Here is a 20,332-nt window from a genome sequence, read left to right on the forward strand (position 1 = left end):
GAAAGGCGATGAAGTATAGTAGACACTTTCTCAAATAAGGAGCGTGGTATGGAGATAATCTTTCTGCAGATTCGTAAGTAGCAGATGGAGTTGGTTACAGGAAATTGGACAGAATGACACCAATCATCCAGTACTGCAACAAATGTTTGCTTACAAAATACTGTATCAAGCTCCGACTTATTTTTACTTGTCCACATTCTGGAAGATCGCGTTAGACTGAAAACGTTTTTGTAAACACATCCACGCTTGAAAATATCGTATCTTGCTTTCCATTTGCAATAATAAACAATAAACATGGAATATTTGTTTTTATAAACTGCTTGAAAATACGGACGATACTCGGGAAGAAAAAAACTTGTTTGCAAACTGTTTTACAACAATGTTTGTAAGTGTATAACTTAAGCTACTGGATCGCTTTTATGTTGCTTCTCACTGTGTTTATTCATGTTTGATCATTCAATGATTCCACACCTTTATACCTAAAACTGATGAATAGCGTACATATTTAGAATTACATAACGTTGAACTGAGTTAACAGAATTTCGTTTTTATGTTACTTGCTTTATAGATGTGTATTATTGTTTTAAATATAATTGAATACGGAAACACATTCCATTTACCATCAGTTCACAAATTACGCATTTCAGAACAACATTTCATATATTTTGAGAGCTTAAATATGCGTAAAACATATTTATCTTATTTCCCGTATAATGAAGGGAGCAAACGCCTATGTAACTTAAACATCTACCAGACTATACGACGTAATAGCTCAGAAAAGTCATCATCAAATTTATGTTGGTAGAAGATTCATTCTGTTTTGATTCCAGTCTCTGGACAAAGTGTGTAACGCCGATCTGGTTAGGATCCTTGCTTGAATATAGTCGAAATGGCTACGAAATCATGTCGAAGGCCGTGTGTCCCCACATCGCAATATAGACGACGAAGATGGCACCACGAGAGATGCAATTTCCTGTTCTGGTATGGAAATTCAATCACCTGGCCTATGCGTCCATCATCTCGCACAAAGGACAGACGGCCGGCCATTTTGCGTTCCAAAACTCTGTGGTGTATTCACGTTTATTGTCCACTAACTTTGTAGAAGAAATATCCATGAGAGTGTTAGGACAGAATGACATTTGACAAGTGATATGGACTTTATATTGTAAGGTTGTTTGAATAGGTATGTGCTTACTCGTTGGATGAAATGGAAATTGCTTGGTTACCGAGGCAACGGACAATCTCATACAGCTATCTTAGGATTAAATTAGATATAACCATAGGTCTATCCCATTCTAGCGTTACCTTTATGCGAGTCATTCAACGCAGGGTTGCAAGCTTGAAAGTTAATGAAGGCTTACGACTTTGCGTTATATGTTCTAAATGTGTTTTATTGGCTATGTTTGCCGTAAAGAATTTTCAGTCAACGAGGTTTTTCCTCCTTGCACTTCTTGTAATCTAATAAAGTCGCCATTATCCTTTCGGTGGTTCGAGATTTCAAGCTTTATGTTGAAGTATTTGAGATACTAAAATGTCTTTCATGTTGTAAAAAGAAGAGTGTTTCCTTGTCACTGTAGGCTATAGGATTACTTACTCGTAAACTAGTAACGTAACGCTGGTAATTGCCCTGGTAAACAAAAGTAGATCCGTTGATATACTATGTTTACCAAAATGGGAGTTTTATTGATTTAAAATCATTGGATAAGAACATTAGAACTGAATGGTAGTATTATATGCTATTGTATCGAGAAACAATGTTTATTTCAGTCCAGTAACATTTTGTTCAGAGTTTGTGTGTGTGTGTGTGTGTTCCCTCTGCGGGGTATATAGATGTTGAAAAAGTGGCGTGATTTAAAGCAGAATAAATATCGCACGGTTGCGGGATCGGAGAGGGTGAATCAGTTCTCTTGCCATAAATGTTAAAATCCTCCATGTTGTGAATCCCAACGTGTTAGTCACGGAAACAGTTGAAAGGAAGTAGGTATCTGTGAAGTAAGACACTTTTCTTGAAATACTTAAATCTCTATAGTAATCTAAAATGAACTAATAATTAATAATACTTGTATTTTATTATCCATTTCTATGTATAATTTCCTTTATAGAAGTCCAATATAAGTTTCGCCTCGTTTCATGATTTGTAATTGTCTTTGAATTTGTTCATTCTGAATTTATTTATATACAGATTTTCCACTGCCAAGTGCTTATCACCATTTAACGTAAGGATAAGTGTCTATTTATTGTAACTACTATATTGTTGTTCTGCCTTATGCGAAAGAAACGCCCTAACAAATGTTACATACTTTCATACTTTTAACTTCTATTGTCATATGACATTTTAGATTCCCATGTTTATTTGAAATACTGCCATCGAACCACATATTTCGCACGTCAGCCATGTTGAGGTTATTGATGGCACGTAATTAAGAATACAATGTTTGTTTATCTGTATAGTGGAATGTAAGTCTGTTGGGAGGTACAGATGAACACAAAAAGTATAAATAAGAAGATAAACTGTAGGTGCAAAATACATTAGTATCTAAAACATGAAGGAAGAATAAATGTCGTCTTATTTATGTGTGGTTTATTTAACGACGTCCGTTGCTAAGACTATATGGCGGTGAGTGACATGATAAATAATGGTTCATGAATTGTAAAGAATGTGAATGATAGTGCCGAATCCTAAATCAATCTCTTTGCACGTGAATATTCAGGATGAATAACCGGTTTCCGGATAGAAGTTTTAACCCGGGACCTCCCAGATACATGCTGTGCAGTGAATTTTTTAAGAGAATTTCAGAAACGATTTTTAGCTTAGAAACTTTATTGGGCCTCTTGCGAATTTAGTCTCTTATATTTAACTTTTTTATAATAATGATACATTGCTCTAGAATTATGATCAGGATGTAATCAGATCTGTGCATTTTTACCACGATTTGTTTACATTACTGTTATATACAATAAAAGTAAATTAATCAGATGTAATTTATATCTCTAAACATTAAGATCTTGGTGACGAATTTACCTGTGTCAGTTGGATGTATGTGTTTTTATCCCACCTCAAGCCCTCGTCTTTGCTCGGTTAGTGACATCTTTTATTTGCATTGATCTTTTCCTTTAGTAGAGCATTAACTCGACTCTTTATAACACTTAAGTATATTACAGCTTACATATTCTTTTAAGGCCTACCCACAGCTAGAAAGAGGAAAGGAGGCAATAATTTGAAATTGCCTTTCGAAATGATATAAAAACCGAAAATTACTCACTACAGAATTAAAACAGTTCCATTTTGCTCGTAGGTCGTCACACATTAGGAGTTCAAAAGATCTTTCCTTCGTTTTTCAGTGACTGCGTTTCAGGTCCGATAAGTTCAGTGGCTGTTAATAACCTGCGCGGTCTCACGAGCTGCTACATTTGGTTGCTAACCAAGAGACGAACAGATTAAAAGAGAGAGACAGGGAAGTTCATATTCTTCACAAATTAGCTGCTGTAGGTTATCCATGACATCCTTCGAGTGTTAGTGGGAAGAAGTTCATTGCCTGTAGTAATTTCTCTTCGCAGTTTTGTAACGTAATGGAGACCATGACTTAAGAAGTTCTTTTTATATTATCTTTTTTTTTATTTCCAGGAAGTAAGACTTCTTTAAATGTTAGACTATCTGAATTTAGGTTCCGTATCCAAATGAGCTCGAAGATGATTTGATAAACTGTTAGCAACCGATTAAATAATTTGAGTAGGTATTATCAAATGTTTATATCATTTTAGTGTAGTTGCAATATTACAGAAGTTCAAGAAAATTACCTATTTGTTTCCACACAAGTAGCAAACTGAATAAAATCCATATAATCATAAAAAATGAAATCAAAATCTGTTATCATATTTTACTCCAGCAAAGTTATATTTTAATCTATCATTTTTCATAAACATATTAATACTCTTGCTATATTTCTGACGCATCTTCGTGTTCTTAAATAAATTATTTGTCACGAAAAATAGGCGTAAAAAATTACGAAATTCCTTCGACTAAATCACGCCTATACCAACACTGTGAAATAAATTTAGTCGCTACGCAAGAAATTAAAATAAAAAGTAAAGTGCAATTACACATGTGCATATATTAATGTTAATATTAAATATTAAAACGCTTTGCGCTACGAACTTAATATTCATATCTGAATGTGTTGACTGCATTTACGGTTAATATTCGAGTGTTTTTTTTCAGACGGACAGAGACGCCAAAATAAATAATATGAAATTCGGTATAAGCCTAGTGGTTTCAGGAATTAGTGCATTACAAAGCGCGTTGCGTGTGATCAAACTTGTGTGTAGGATTCGTTTTTTAACCTCTTCCATCCATTCATTCGTCCGCACATGTGACACTGCATCGTGGTATGTATTTATTAAAAGCTGTGTTTTCTTGTTATATAATATAATTGAATCTAATTAATTATGTGGGCTGCAACGAAAGGACTTAAGAAAAAGGTTCAATGGCGTGTTTTTCTAGTGACAGTTATGAGTTTTGTGATTTTTTTTACAATATTGGGATATTTTAGACCATTGGAATATTAATCTCTTAGTTTTATACTTTCATTTCAAGAGGCAATGTGTCTAAAATGGAACGTGGTTATAACGGGGTGTGCTCTTAACTGAGTGATCGTTTTTAAAATTAATTATTTCTGAAGATGAGATCTGTATTCATGGATACTGCAAAGTGTAGTTTGGTAGTGAACCGACGTTTCAAAAATGCTTCTACCTTCAAGTTCAGAACCGCTTTGATGATGGAAATAGCTTATACCTCTGAAACGTCGATAAAACTCAACCAGATAGCAATTGTCAAACTCTGCCGTGAAAATCTGAAAGTACGGTAAACGAATATTTTGTGTCCGCGGGCCGCATTTGTCCCGCGGGCATCCTGTTGGAAAACTGTTTACAGATCAGTTATAATTTATGTGGGAGTGACATTGGGAACTCACAGTGGGCCAATGGGCGAACATCCGACTGAAGACAAGGATCAAGTTTAGCGGAGAACATTTGGTACACTAATTACTAACACCAGAGGGTTTCATTCTGCAGCACACGGCAGAAAAACATGAGACCAGTAGCAGCTGCTTAATTTAGGGCAGTATAATACAGCCCCCGATTTGGATGTACAGCATCCGCTGCTGTTAATCTCGCTCTCAATCTGTATAGAACAAAGATTCACATTAATGCCAAACTAAGCAGCGCAAGATTACATCTGTAATGTGGACATAGTAATTAACCTTCAGGTAAAAGTTTGCATCGGACTTTTTTTTAATTTTACCAAATCCAGACCGAAAAATGTAAGAAATGTTTGAGTGAATTGCGAGACTGTATGGAAATATGATATTTTTACATTTGTGAAACGGTACATAAATAACGTACTCCAATTTTGTAAGGTTTTTTCCTCGAACTATTTCTGAAAGGGGGCATTTACAACTATCTTTGAGAAAATAAAATATGTGGAATCTGTTATCAAAGCCTGGCTTTGTCATGAGTATGAGATGAGCGTAACTATAAATATATTCTTATTTTATAAAAGATAATGGTCCGAGAAAGCCCGAAATATTTTATATATTTGTGTGCTATAATTTTGACAAGGTCTGGACCCGTATAAACCTCCGCCTTCCGGTTCCATAAAATGCCGGGAATGTATTTTCTAGCTGAATGACTATAAGATTCTCAACGACGACTGTGTTCGATAGAGTTGGTTAATTTTATAGCGCAAATTTTTTTTATCAAAAATCAGTAGAAACGAAAGAACCGTATGTAAACAAACAGTGACCTCCGAGTATGTGTGAACTTCCATTAATGATACATATATTTATTCTTCAAGTCTATACACAAAACATTTTAATATTGATGTTTAAAATTAAAATTGATATAAATAATTCGCGCTATTCATCGTTTTTCTCGATGTTACAATTTGCGCTATATATTACAACATGTTTCGATGTCTCAGCATCATCTTCAGGTTTATTTTTTAAAACTATTCAATATTTTTTAATGCTGAGACATCGAAACATGTTGTAATATATAGCGCAAATTGTAACATCGAGAAAAAACGATGAATAGCGCGAATTATTTATATCAATTTTAATTTTAAACATCAATATTAAAATGTTTTGTGTATAGACTTGAAGAATAAATATATGTATCAATTGAAAACACAAACATGACGCATCTAAACTATAAATTCCATTAATGAGTAAACAACTGCGAGATATATCCAAACACTATTAAAATGCGTCTCTGTTTTTTTCTTTCATTTCTGTTCGTTATGAACAGATCTTTTAGATTCTTGTAGCCTCGTGTTAGGAAGTGATATACATTTAACGCTGTTGAATCCGCAAACGCGAAACGACAGAGGAATTTAAAGCCATCCGCGCCCGTAAATTATGTAATATTTTCAAAAGCGTTAGAAGTGTGTTTGCTTACATATGTTAATGTCCTGTGCAATTACTATAACTCTGCCATACGGTGCTAACTTATGATATTGTATGTTTTATAAATGTGTTATTACTAAATAAATTGCTGATGTCATTAAAATGTCTCTGAGATGCACACAATTTTATTCCTACGACACAGTTAACTCTATAGAAACACAAAGTGCTTGGGCTCTAACTACAGCCAAGCTTTTCCAACGGGTAGCATTTTACTACAACTTTATTTGTTACATTCGACTGGGAAAACTAAACTTTAGAGTTAGATATTGGATGAAATGCGGTAAGTAACCCAGCTCCAGAGAATTTACTATAATTGCTAGCAGTCTCCGGCTTCGTATTCGGAATATCATTAAAATAAATTCCTGGGCGTTTGTAAAATACCTATAAATTTTTGGTAAAGTATGGAATGAAGATATTTTCTTTGTATTTTTTGTAGTATTCCTAGTCATTATATGTAAATTCTAGGTATTTTGTTGAATTCCTAAAGAGATTGAGGTAAAATATTAAATGGGCAAATCTGACCCATCCTCTACTGAGGGGGTATTGAACAGATAATGTAAGAACCAGCACAAACTTGTTTCAGTTTGTTAAGCCTGCGGTTAACACATTGACAGCGTCATATGAGACTTTATATAGGATGCCTAAGCAAGGTTTCGAACAAAAATTAAAATCCGCCCTCTTCTTTACTGTTTCAGCATTTTGTACACACCTTTTGCATTACTTCAGTGTTTTATACTCTTAAAAACTAATATTATTCTGTTTGTCTTATTAATTAATTCAAAACATCAGTGGTATGAAACCCGAGATATTTTATAGTCACTTTGAATTAAGTTAAGTTAAATTAAGTTCAGGTTATATTAAATTTAATGAGAATACGAGTAGAATTTTTCCCTACTGTTACTAACTCATATTCCTACTTTTACCGGGATGTTCAGTAAGACAAACGTTACAATAATTTGCGGTTTATTAAGAATTAAATTTCATAACAATGGCCTATTCATGCAAAGTATTTTCATGACAGAAAGATCTAAAGTCAGAGAGAGAATAATCGACCCGAGACGTAATGGAACTTAGTCTATTAAAAAAAGTCCTCAATATGCACGTGTACACAGTTCATTGTGACTCGATCAGAAATGTATCTGTTGCATAAGGCAAACAGTGAATAAACAGCGTAGTTCGTTCGGTGTTAGAGGATATTTATTTCTGTTGTTATTCAGGAATACTTACTTTTGGTCTCTAACATTTGTTTATAATTTCCAAGATGGCTGTGAACAGTCCAGCGACATCCTCATCGGCTGCTTTACCCATAGTCTTCATTTCGCAATAAAACAATTTGGATCATTAACTGAAACGTTGTCTCAAATATAGTCGAAATATTTGAAAATCTGAAATCTTATGTCACTCTTTTGGTATACGTCTTTGTTAAGAATTTAAATCAAATAAATCTAAATATTGGTTGAACGTTTTCAGAGCATTATCGAGTCTATTTGCTATTAATTATACTTTCACCCATGTTATAATAGAGTTAGGAACGTGGATTTTGAATATTATAATTTTAATATTTGTTTTTCGACCAAAATTTTATATGCATTTTACATCTCTCACCCATTTCAGCCATCTTTGGTTGATTTGTCATTCTTATAATATTTTGTGGACTTTATATTAAGTTCCGGAATTTAATATATCCAAACATATGATTAAATAATGGCATCGACCAATATCTCTGGAAAATTCAGAGTAGTATTTGAAATCTCATGTAGACGGTCTTATCACTGACAAATGGGTATACACAATTAAGGAGTAAATATATGGGCTAGGTCCTGCATATACAGGGAATTATCAACTTAAAAACATTGGTAGAATATGTGTCATAATAAAAACTATATAATGTAATGAGACACAGAACTTGTTATCTATAATATCAGGGATGATTTCATTAACCTCCTACTTCAATGCGAAATGTGTCTCAGACAGAGAGAACTACATAAATGTAACAGGTGTGAGAGGAAGTTTGTAGTCTTGTGGAGTCTAGGACAGAAAGTGGAAGGTTATTCAGGGAAGTTTATAAATGGGTGTGGGGCGAATTTGAAGGTGCTAAATACGTTATATTAGATTGTGGGGAAGCTGCAGGTTTGGCGAATGCTATAAAATTAAGGAAATACCGTGAATAATTTACAATTAATGAAATTATTATGTGATAGTTCCTTTTTGTAAAGAATTAGAAATTTCTTGTAGAAAATGAGAAAAAGATGGTAGAAGAGTGTGAATAAAAATTATATAATTTTAACAAGAGTGATAATGAGAATAAAGTTGATGAATATAATTAAGCCTAATGTATTTAAACTGTATCAATATAATGTAGATATGTTTTAGAAGATGGGTCTCACGAGAAACATGGTTTCCTGAAGTTTCGTAGTGTACTTAATGCATAACCAAATAAATTCGTCCAAACAGTCACTCGCCGTATATTACTGTCAATATCGTATCCTGAGTTGTAATTCGGTCAAAAAGGGTAGCACGCGACTATAAAGCAAGACCTCCACCACCCCCCACAGCCACCCACTAACAACATAGTGCCATCTGCAGCAGACAACTCAATCTTGAATCCCAACCCCTTTTGAAAACGTTCGCCCCTCCTACTCCAATGGTCCCTGTAAGGAACTAGCAGATCGCTGCCCTGCACGCATTGTAGGAAGCCATCAAAAGAACATTTTCGAAATTGCCTTTCTTCATTTACTTACAATTTACTTTAAAAGTAAGTAACCGAGATTTCTGTAAAATGTACTAACCGGGATTATCTTGACAAGACTTATGGGATTCGGGATCATCCACGATCATGACGTGGAGTATTTTTCGACTGCCTAATCCTGATTAAAATTACCAATAAATGTAGCGTCCAATCTTTGATAAATGTCAATAATATGAAGTAGATATGCAAAGACTTTGCTTTCAACGCAAATGAGGTTAAGTTTTTGAAACAACAAAATGGCAAAAATATGTTCAGTAAAAAAATTGACAGTGGAACCACGGTTCCGGAGAATTTGACGTAAATACGTCTATACGGAAAGGAAGTTTATATATTGGCTTTATTCTAAATATTTCCTTTATGCATGCTTTACAATTGAGTAAAGTTTGATTAAGACTTTGTTTATTTAACTTGAATTAGTTACGCTTAAGATGGGTCTGTGGTAGCTGAATGTAATGTAAAGTAATGTAATGTAATGTAAGGTAAGGTAAAGTAATGTAATGTTCATTTATTTATTATTATTTATTTAGTGTTCTGTCTGACGACAGGTTCATATGAACAGGATCCTTCCATCCTTTTCTCGGACTGGGACCTGTTCATATACGTTCTTGGCAGATGATCCAGAAGTGGTTTGCCATTGCCTTCTTCTGTGTGTGAGTGGAGTAATTGTTGGGATGCCATGGAGAAACCGGAGAAGCCTCCGGAGGAAAACTCCGTGTTGCCTAGACCACGGCCTTGCCCAACACAAGTTATAAATTTGTAATGTAAGGTAATGTAATGTAATGAAATGTTTCCTAGGTAACAATAATGCCGAGTAAACAATTGACGTTTCCTAGATAACAACAATGCCGAATAAACACGACGTTTCCTAGGTATCCAGGTTACCCTTTTTCGTTCCCCTTTTTCGTTTCCCTTTTTCGTTCCCCTTTTTTGCCGAATGACCCTTCCTTATAGACGTATTTACGTCAAAAAATTTTTAAGTATTCAGAAAATATGTAGACTGTTAAATTATGGGAATTTTTATTAATATTGAGTCATTAGGAAAGTGAACCATGTTGATATAAATTGTAAGGATTTAATCGGAGTTCAGAAAATCGCTTTGTGTTTCGTTTGCACAGAATCTACATATTTCCAAACTAATTACTATTTTAATATGTAAACTTGAGTTATATTATAAGACAATTGTTACGTTTAAGAGATCCGTTAAAGAGCTAAATAGCCCTATATGTAGGCCCACTCTGTAGTTGGCCTATGCTACACAACACAACAGATTGTCCCATTTATATTCACATAGCAGTGAAAACTCAAGCCTTACGTATGTATCCTCTGCAACTCGACCAAAACACCCTTTAATCCCCCCAAAATACAAACAAAATATTTAATCTTTTATATGCTAAGCAGAGAATTTGTTTATACAAACACGTAGGCTCTGTCCATATAATGAACCAATAATTAATCGGCCTCACGCGTTTCTTGAGGATTGGTCATATAGGCTGCTCGGGAATGATGGTTAAATGATTCTCATAATGTCATCATCGATATGTTATGTTACACATTGTTCATGATCTTTGGTACATTTTATCTGCAGGAAGTTTCGTGAGTTGACTGTAGTCTGCAATTTGTTGTTGTGATACTAGTCAAATGGTTAAGTTTCCTGTTCAATCCCAAACGACGACAATAGCTTTAGAATACAAATTCTGTTAGTATAATGACAATATTCATCTGATGGCGGGAGTAGAGTCACTTCCGTGAACGTCGTGTAGTATCAAATACATGTAACAAGTACTTATGGTTTCAGTATCAGACGATGTTTACCCTTCTGGGTCTAGGTTTTCCTTATATTTCTTGATAACTGTTGCTATAGTAATTTCAGCCTGAAAAGTTTATAGCTATTTCCAGCTGATTATAATTTCCTCTTCATTATCACATCATTGCATCTACTATCCACTGTGGTTTTCGTTATCGTCTATGTGAACTGCGTCTTGTTATATCCGTGAATATTATGCATGTCACAATATAGCGTTAATATGATACCTTTCTGCTTTCTCATCGCCATGAATCAGTCACCGTATTCATGAACAGAAGCAGAAGAAAGCTTACTAATAGTAACAGAAAGATTTCTTGTGATTAGGCAGCAAAGAATGTACATTGTGACGATGCTGCCAATCTAGAAATTAAGAAATCTCGTGACATGAAAGCATTGAGTAGTCCCTTCAGTTTTTTCCCCAATTACTGGCCGGCTCTCTCTGTCCAATCACTTAATTAAACATCACGGATTTTTACAAAAAAATATTGGACCAATTAATGGCAATATCCAGATCATAAAATACATAACCTATAGGCCTTTTACGCATGTCTTATTGCCTACAGTCCCAAGGGCTCTCCTCCCATGTATTCAACATCCTTAAGCGCAATACCGACACGAAGAGATGTGAAAAGGGCCCGGAGGTTGGATCCATAAGTCTTACCTTCGCATTACATGAAGATGGTTTGTCAGTTTTATATTTGAGCTATTATTTCTTCAGGATCAAAGTGTCTGTTACCAGTCGGATAAATTGTTCTGTTCATATCTTCTGGGAATCGAAATCCGGCCGCCATATTCATAGCCTTTCATTAGCAGCTTCTGATTTAATTTGTATTAGGTTTCTCTTCTCTTTAGTATTTCAGTGTTTTATCAGATATGGTGTGTCTAGTGGAAACTTCGTAGTGCTATTGTGATTTTAATACCCTAGAATCTCGACATATTTCCTTTATTGACATATTTTAAGAATTTGTGTTAGGTTGTGAATTATGTGTAAAATTGTTCTTTTTGACTTCTTCCATCGTATGAATTATAAAATCCTTTTTTTTTAAACCTGAGGAAGAAATTAGAATCGTGATTTCGAAACGTGTGATCTTATGATTTTGTAATTTAGACCATCATCAAAGTCTACACGATAAATGTCACACATCATAACTCACCATCGTGAGAAACCTACAAACTTCGACTTCTTGCTTATGTTCACACTCACACGAACACAGTTTATTCAAACGTTGTTCAATACTTTGAAGAAATTTCGTTTAGACGTTCACACTGTAAATGACAATCCGCATGCTGAAAAATTTAGAAGACGTAAATTATTCAGTCTTTGTTTTATGTACCATAGTTCAAAGATTTTAATTGTATAATATAGATTTTAAATTGTTATGAACATTACGTTAAATATATTGTGTTCTAGTTATTAAATTGGTTTACAGAAGATTTTTTTGGCGGCTAGATTCAAAAATATTTGCCTATTTAAAATTTCTTTATATATGGACATCTTTCATATCCTAAGTCTCGGACGAAAATGTCTCCATCTGGTCGCCAGTACAAGCTGCCACATTTTTCCACCTCTCGCTGCCTCTAGAGAAAATAACTGAGGAAGATAATTTAGTTGCCTTTCTGACCACTCAATAGAGCCGGGTAAGAGGACGCATTTTCGTGGTCTGTGGAATACTGCAGGACTATGTCTTATTCAGTTAGGAAAGAGGAAGAAGAACTATTTCCTTAGCGTTTAAGTGTTTTGGGACCAATAGCATCCTCCTAGCAGCAGGTCCTCCCTGGAGATCAAGATCCTCTTTTACAGGACCGATGTATTGAATGCCTGTTACCTGCCGATCGTCTGTGTACTGTTCAGCTATAAACAAAGGATATTTCAGTCAGAAAACGGGGAGTTTCCTGACATATTGCTAGTAACCTTATTTAAACCTTTCGTGTATATAGATAGTAACCGTTTCTTGTTTTTAAAATATTTAGAAAGCATAAACATTTAATAATTTTAGTTAGCATTTAAATGAAAATGATTCTGACAAGGAGAATTTCAGTATATGCCTTGTCTATTTTCAAACTGTAAAGAATACGAAATTTAATCGGGATATAAATGTGTTATTTGTTGTGTGTGTGTGTGTGGTTGTGATTAGCGCAGGGGAAATAATATATGCATGAACAATTTTGCTCGGAAAACCCATTTATAAAAGTTTAGACATAGACGGGTAAATAATATTAAAATGGATTTAAGAGGAACATAGCATGAGGTTGTTGACTGGTTACTTCTGGCTTAAAATAGGAACCAATATCTGAAATTTGTGATCATAGTAATGAGTTTATTAATTTCGGAATTCCAGAAGAAGCGGTGAATTTCTTGGGTAGTTGAATGGCTGTTAGCCTCTCAATAAAGGCTCTGCTCCATGACGTTCTTCTTGTGGTGAAGACATTAATAATAAGAGCAGAAAAAGTCTCTACTGTCCTGACGCTTTTAGTCCGATATGATCTGATCTCTGCCTGCACGTGGAATTCAATTATTTAATTCTGAAGTATCCTGCAGTTTTATAAAATTTTAACTAAAATAATATGATTTAATTTTTTGAGTATGTATATTAATAATTTCAACCAGCTCATGTTCATAATGAGAGTTGGTGGAACTATAAATGTATATACAGATTTAATTCTTACGAGAGATGGACAAATCCGTACTCAATATATTGACTTTTAGTTTTGTATTCAGAATAGCAAAATGCAAGAAATCCTTGAAGTTATAATTTTATTTCAGAACACAAACACAAGTTCTAACATGTTTAACCGACTTTAGAATCGTAAAATGAAACAAAAACAATATTTTCAATATGTTCTTTAACGTAAAATAATGGGATAGAGGGTCGTTTGGAATGTGGCATTCGTCATATAAAGCAGACGTAGGCCAATCATACAGGTTAACAAACCTAATTAATAACACCTCACCAGTTAAGTCTTTATTACGTAGAGATTATACATTGATACCAACTTCGCAATGGAATATTACGAAATTTAGGCGATTGAGTTCGGGGAGGGGGGGGAGAGAGAGAGATGAATGAAGGGTCGACAGGTTGAGCTATTTTAATAAAACCCTCACCCAGAGCTGGTATTTTCTAAGATTTGGCTGTTCCTAGAGCCTGTACCCCAAACATCAAGCAGCGTTGGTACCATTTTAGCTGTTGGTGAGTGGTAGAGTCGCTAGACACAATTGGTGGGTAACGCTCTGATATACGAAAAATAGCCTCACAACTTCAGGCACACATTCTTACAGTAAATCTTATACTTTAGCTTTAACCTCAAACTGTAAAAAGAGAAAAATGAAATACATTTACGTGTAATTGATTTAAGGGCAGTAAGTTCCAGTGACGAGTTTTGCTTTCGTGAAGGCGAATTTTTTTTTTTGTGGCTGCAAATTTGTAATGTAACTTATCAATTTTAATCAAATTATTCAGTAGACCTATCTTTTTTAATGGCACAGTTCTTGTGCAAATTAAATTCGAATGATACATAGCAGTCTTATCTAATTTCAACCAAAACTGTATTAATTATTGTGGACTAGAATATTATCTATCGAAATGATTTGTTTTAGATTTAGTGTAATATTATTATTTATTATTGACTGCAAATTGGTTTATACCCGGTGGCAGTGACCTACAATAAGATACAAAACAATAAGACACAACAAAACAATGAGATACATCAACACAATGAGACAGAACAAAACAATAAAAAAGACACAATAAGACACAACAAAACAATGAGATATATCAACACAATGAGACAGAACAAAACAATAAAAAAGACACAATAAGACACAACAAAACAATGAGATACATCAACACAATGAGACAGAACAAAACAATAAAAAAGACACAATAAGACACAACAAAACAATGAGATACATCAACACAATGAGACAGAACAAAACAATAAAAAAGACACAACAAAAACAATAAGACACAACAAAACAACACATCCCACTCAAAATCAAACAACTCATAAGATTACAAACCATCTAACCTAAAGTACTTAACCTAAAAATTAATACCACCTAGACATAAGACAATAACAGTAATGAATTACATACGTCATGAACTGATGCACTCACACAACAATACAATGAGACACAACAATACAACATACCACACTCAAAATAAAACAACTGACACACAATACAAAACACACATCCACTAATTAATCAGAATACTTAGAGTAGAATATAAGGTCCGCCCTCAGTACATGAAAATTTTATCCCAAAGAACTACAGCCCTTTATCACTTGGAGACTTCCCTTATCACCATCTAATCCCCACTTAATAACCCCTTGCTTGTAATTACTTTTCTGACCCTCTTTCTAAAGGTGCCTAATTTACAGGGGAAAGACGCTAGCACGCCTGGAGGTAATTGGTTCCAGCTTCTTATGGTCCTATTTACAAAGGAATATTTGCCTATATCCGTTCTTTGTTTCCTAATCCTAATTTTCCGAGTATGATCGTCCCTGCCCAGGTAGCATGGCTTTAGTAATCTATCCCCTATCGTTTTCTAAGCCCGGCCCCCCATGTATGCTTTGAAAAGGGCGCACATTCGGGCTATCAATCTACGCTGTGCCAATGTTTCCCAACCAGATTCCTTCGTGTAATTTGCAAATTTATCCGCTCTCTTCTGCACCCGATTTAGGGCTCTTACCTGCCAATATGTAGAACTAAGATTGTTTAATTGCAAATATTAAAGTAACTAAGATACAAACAAAGCCGTTAGTCTGTTCACCACAACCTCAAATTTGAAATAGAATTATTGGGATTTGAAATGAGACCACGTTTATGTAACGGAAAATGCAGCTTTATGACGAAAGTATCTCACAGACGTCATCTTAATTTGTATTCGGTTTTACAATTAACTGAAGTAAGCGTAATATAAGTTGATTGTAAATAAGCGAAGGAGAACATGGGATGATACGAGGCGCGTCCACAAAGTAAGTTTCCCACTCGTCCCACAGCTAGCAAACCTTATATTGCGTGAAGCGACTGTGCGTACGTGATAGAGCAATGACGTAGCATGGCGCTTGCACTAACGGAACTTCCCGCGTTCTCACAGTAGCATCGTTGCAGCTGTTGAAGATGGAGGTTCTTATTCCAGCTCCCGCCGACTGTGAAGTGCGGTCAGTGATAACGCTAGGCCGCACACGGCTCGACGGACAGTAAGTCTCCTGCAGGAGTTCAGCTGGGAGGTGTTTAATCATTCACCCTACAGCCCGGACCTCGCTCCCAGTGATTTCCATCTTTTCCTACACCTCAAGAAATTCCTGTCCGGTCAGCGTCAGCGTTTTGAGAATGACAGAGAGGCGGAGATGGTTGTCACACAGTGGTTCCAATCCCAGGCGGCAGACTTCTACGACACAGGTATTCAAAAGTTGGTCCCACGGTATGACCAATGTCTCAATTCCGGTGGCGAATATGTTGAAAAATAGCTAGACACTTGCTGTATCTGTTGCAATAAATATTTCCATGAAATTGTGTTTTGTTTCTGTAAACGGCCCCAGGGAAACTTACTTTGTGGACGAGCCTCGTATATTTAAGTCATAGAAATTGGACTGACGCGCAGAAAACAATTTCGAATCGTAGCTGAGAATATATTTCTCTCCCGCACGCCTCGAATGAATGTAAGTATTAGCGTCGCAACAGTATACGTCAAACAAAAACGTCGTCGAAGTAAATTTGTAAACTGCGTTAACGCATATTGGAAAAGTTTATAGAAACTATAAGAGCGTTAGAGTCAAGAAAATTGGCAAGAACTTTGATTACATTTTTATTTCGTTCGAGGGTACAAATATCTCCATTTTTCACACAAATGAACAAAGACTTCGAAAACCTAAATGCAAACATAAATGTAATCTTAACTTTTAATAAGAAATATGATATGAAAAATACCTTTATATAATTTAGAAATGCAATTCTAGTAGGGTCTCTAGGTTATCTAGCGAATTTTTTGACTAGCGTAGCAAATGATATCTCTAGAAGAACTCTGTTACATCTAGTATCTTAATTATTATTAAGATAATAACAGTAATGAAAAACAATATTTAATAAAGGGATGGGCGGGGCTTATAGCCACCATGGGGAGGATTTCGGTGGGCAAACCAGAAGGAAAGAGACTACTCGGAAGACCTAGAAGCAGGTGTGTGCATAATACTAAGATGGGTCTTAGAGAAATAGAATAGGGTGGTACACACTCGAGTAGTTTGGTTTAGGATAGGGACCAGTGATAGTCTTCTGTGAACACTGTAATAAACCTCTGGTTACCATAAAATGTTGGAAATTTCTAGAGTAGCTGAGCAGCTGTTGGATGCTCAGGAAGTACTCGGCTCCTTGAAGTAAGTGAGTGTAATAAAGATAGTACTTTATATTTAATATTATACAGTGTGTCCGTAAAATAATGGAGGGGTAACAAATAGTCTTAGTTTTGGAACAAAACACGTTAGAGACATGAAATAAAATCAAAATAAAGAGAAACTCTCTAATGTTTCGATACGTACACAGGATCTAGCGCAAGCGCATGCGCGCTGTGTTGCAAGGTCAATAGCCGTGTGAAGCTTCTTAGTCGCCATGATTACGGTGCAGAGGAAGGTTCAATGTGTTTTGTGGCTTGCTAATTTTTAGTCAGTTACACTTGTTAGGCGTGAATACCGCCGTGTGTTTAATGAAGAACTACCACACGAAAATAACATTCGCCGTTTTGACCAACAACTCAGACAAACGGGCAGCCTACTGAAGCAGTCACGTCCAGGACGACCATCAGGGTCTGACGATACCACTGAAGCTGTGCGAGCAAGTTATCTGCGTAGCCCGAAGAAATCAGTGCCGAAGTGTTCTGTAGAACAACTGTTCACAACGTTTTAAAGAAACGACTACGCTTTATCGCTTAATATGGTCTTTCTGTGTCTTCAAATTCTGATACCATCTTCTGGGCTGCATTTGAGTTTTCCCACAAGTGCACCAGGGGTCCAATCTAGATCACCCCGGGTATGATTCACGCTCTCGTGGATTGGAGTGGTCTTTAGCACACTCCTCCAGGACATCCGAAACTCCCGACTCGAGCTAGATGAGATCTCCCGTGCACTACTGAGACTACACACGTGAGTTGCTGATGGATGAAGACTGGACCCTACTCGATCACATGATGGCCACTTGAAGCCGACAACAAATGAGCTTGAGATATTGTAGCATTGTTATCTGACAACATGGGGAAGTGAACATCACCATCAGAGAAGATCTTCTAAAAGTACGACTACAGAGTTGGAGGCCTCTTAGGCTCAACGTGCCGCCGATGTTCGCTAGGACGAACGGGTCCCCCGTAGATCGAACTTGAGTACGATTTAGGACCTATTTTACTGCATGTCCCAACATGTGGCCATTTTTCTCTGAGACTAACTGTCTTCCTCACAGGAAGAGATGTCTGCGGTGTCTTCTGCGTGGATTATATTTGTTTCTGCTGATACGTGGTGTGGCGATGATAGTTATTCGTTTGCTCGTGTGAAAAGTGTCGGTGATGTGCTATTAGTGGTGGAATTAATTGCACTTATCAAACTCAGTGTCGATAGAGGCGATTATTGTACGTGGGTGATGAGATGACCTCTTGGTTCCCACGACTATTGCTTATGTGCAAGGCAACCAGTTGCACTACGGACGCAAAGAAAATGTTAATTTAAAGTAATATAAACGAAACGTTTAGAATCAACAAAACCTTTTATTGAAATTGAAATGCATTTGCATTTCAGGCTTAAAATTAATATCATAAAGCAGGTTTTGGATCGTATATTTTTCAGCCGTGTTTGACATTCGGTGTTTCTTCAGAAGTTGAGCGACCTTCCGAAGTTACGTGCTGCATCCAGATTATAGTTACGCTACCTGGCTATTACAATAATCATCTGTGAGCTGGTTCTAATTTTACGTAGCGAATTTTATTACTTTTTAAATTTAGATATTTTCTTATCGTAAAAAATAAAAAAAATCGTAACTTTTTCCGTTCCTTAGCGAAATATTTTCGGAATACAGATCGTCTGCTTACCATTAAAAATATTTCAAAGAATATGTAAGTGTACTTACTTATTCCGCTGATGAGTTATAATTTCTATCCCTAAAAATAGCAATTGTAATGACACCACCATGAGAGTAATGACAACAAATGTTTCAAGGTTATTTCTTCTCGTGTGGAAATTGTTGGTGATGTACTGTTAGGGGCGGGATTGTTGGCAGTTTCTGTGTTGGAAACTGCACTTATCGTAATCAGTGTCGAATTATGTGGTGATTCATGAGGAGTCCTGTAACACAGATTGAGATAACAGAGATGACGGAAATTACAGTACGTGTGTGATGTGGTGACCTCTTGTCTGTGGCCATGCAACGAATTGCACCACAGACGCATCGCTAATGTTAGTTTCAAAGTAATATAAGAGAAATCTCTCGAAGATTCAAAATTCTTGTTTTGAAATTAAAGGTATTTGCATTAGAAGCTTAAAATTAATGTCATATAGACGTTTCCAAGTTGCGTGCTAAATCCAGATTATACATACGCGACCTGGCTGTTACAATAATCCTCTGTGAGATGGTCCTAATTTTACGTAGCGAATTTTATTACTTTTTAAATTTAGACATTTTCTTATCGTAAAATGTGAAAAATCGTATTTTTCTCCGTTCCTTAGCATAATATTCTGGGAATTCTAAACGTCTGCTTATTATCATAAATATTTCAAAGAATATGTAAGTGTACTTACTTATTCAGGCCCAAAATTCCTGCTATTAGGAAGTATATGAGATATAGATTCAGCACCACATAAATAGTCAGCGATAAGGTTCCAAGTACGACACATGAATTCAAGGTTTTGGCGACTTCGGTGCTGTTCGCATCAGCTGTAAAGTTATTTTCCATCTGAAAAGTTAAAAATCAAGATTGTACGGCTCATAATGAAAATTAATTCTCTACACTTAATATCTGAACCATGCCATTAGCTGCGAAGTGAATTGTGGTTATAATTTGGACATGAAAGAAGCAAACACAGTTTCAGTCAGGAGGCCAGTTGCCACTTACCTTATAAAATTATGTTCTCTTTCAAATTGTTGGTTGCAGACTGTTCTCTGTTCCGTTCTGTTTCTTCACGTCTGTGTTGCAGGAGTTTTGTTGATGACGTCAGTAAACATTCCAACAATGTAAACAATGTATCAACACGCTGCAACAATTGAATGAAAACGAAGTGTTTAAACAATTGAGATGTACAAATAATGAGTTGAATATAATTAGTACAGTTGACTTCCGATTA

General features: G+C 35.6%; 1 protein-coding gene and 1 long non-coding RNA gene across 6 annotated transcripts in view; one reads left to right on the forward strand and one right to left on the reverse strand.

Annotated features, from left to right (window-relative positions):
• The window catches only part of csul (protein arginine N-methyltransferase 5), a 546,076-nt gene that overhangs the window by 459,141 nt on the left and 66,603 nt on the right, over window positions 1-20,332 (forward strand). The window lies entirely within an intron of this gene.
• Window positions 14,581-20,280, reverse strand: LOC110836153 (uncharacterized). 2 transcript variants are annotated; one of them, XR_015534725.1, is made up of 4 exons: window positions 20,104-20,280; window positions 19,790-19,944; window positions 19,122-19,336; window positions 14,581-18,695 (listed from the first exon to the last, which is right to left on the reverse strand). It is a non-coding gene; the product is annotated as an uncharacterized LOC110836153 (long non-coding RNA). The 2 variants fall into 2 exon arrangements; XR_002545188.2 differs by lacking the exon at window positions 14,581-18,695 and having other exon boundaries at window positions 18,739-19,336; window positions 20,104-20,272.

This window comes from Zootermopsis nevadensis, unplaced genomic scaffold, assembly GCF_977971745.1.
Source record: "Zootermopsis nevadensis isolate Lab colony 2312 unplaced genomic scaffold, Znev_1.0 Znev_ptg000011l, whole genome shotgun sequence".
NCBI classification, from domain to species: domain Eukaryota; kingdom Metazoa; phylum Arthropoda; class Insecta; order Blattodea; family Termopsidae; genus Zootermopsis; species Zootermopsis nevadensis.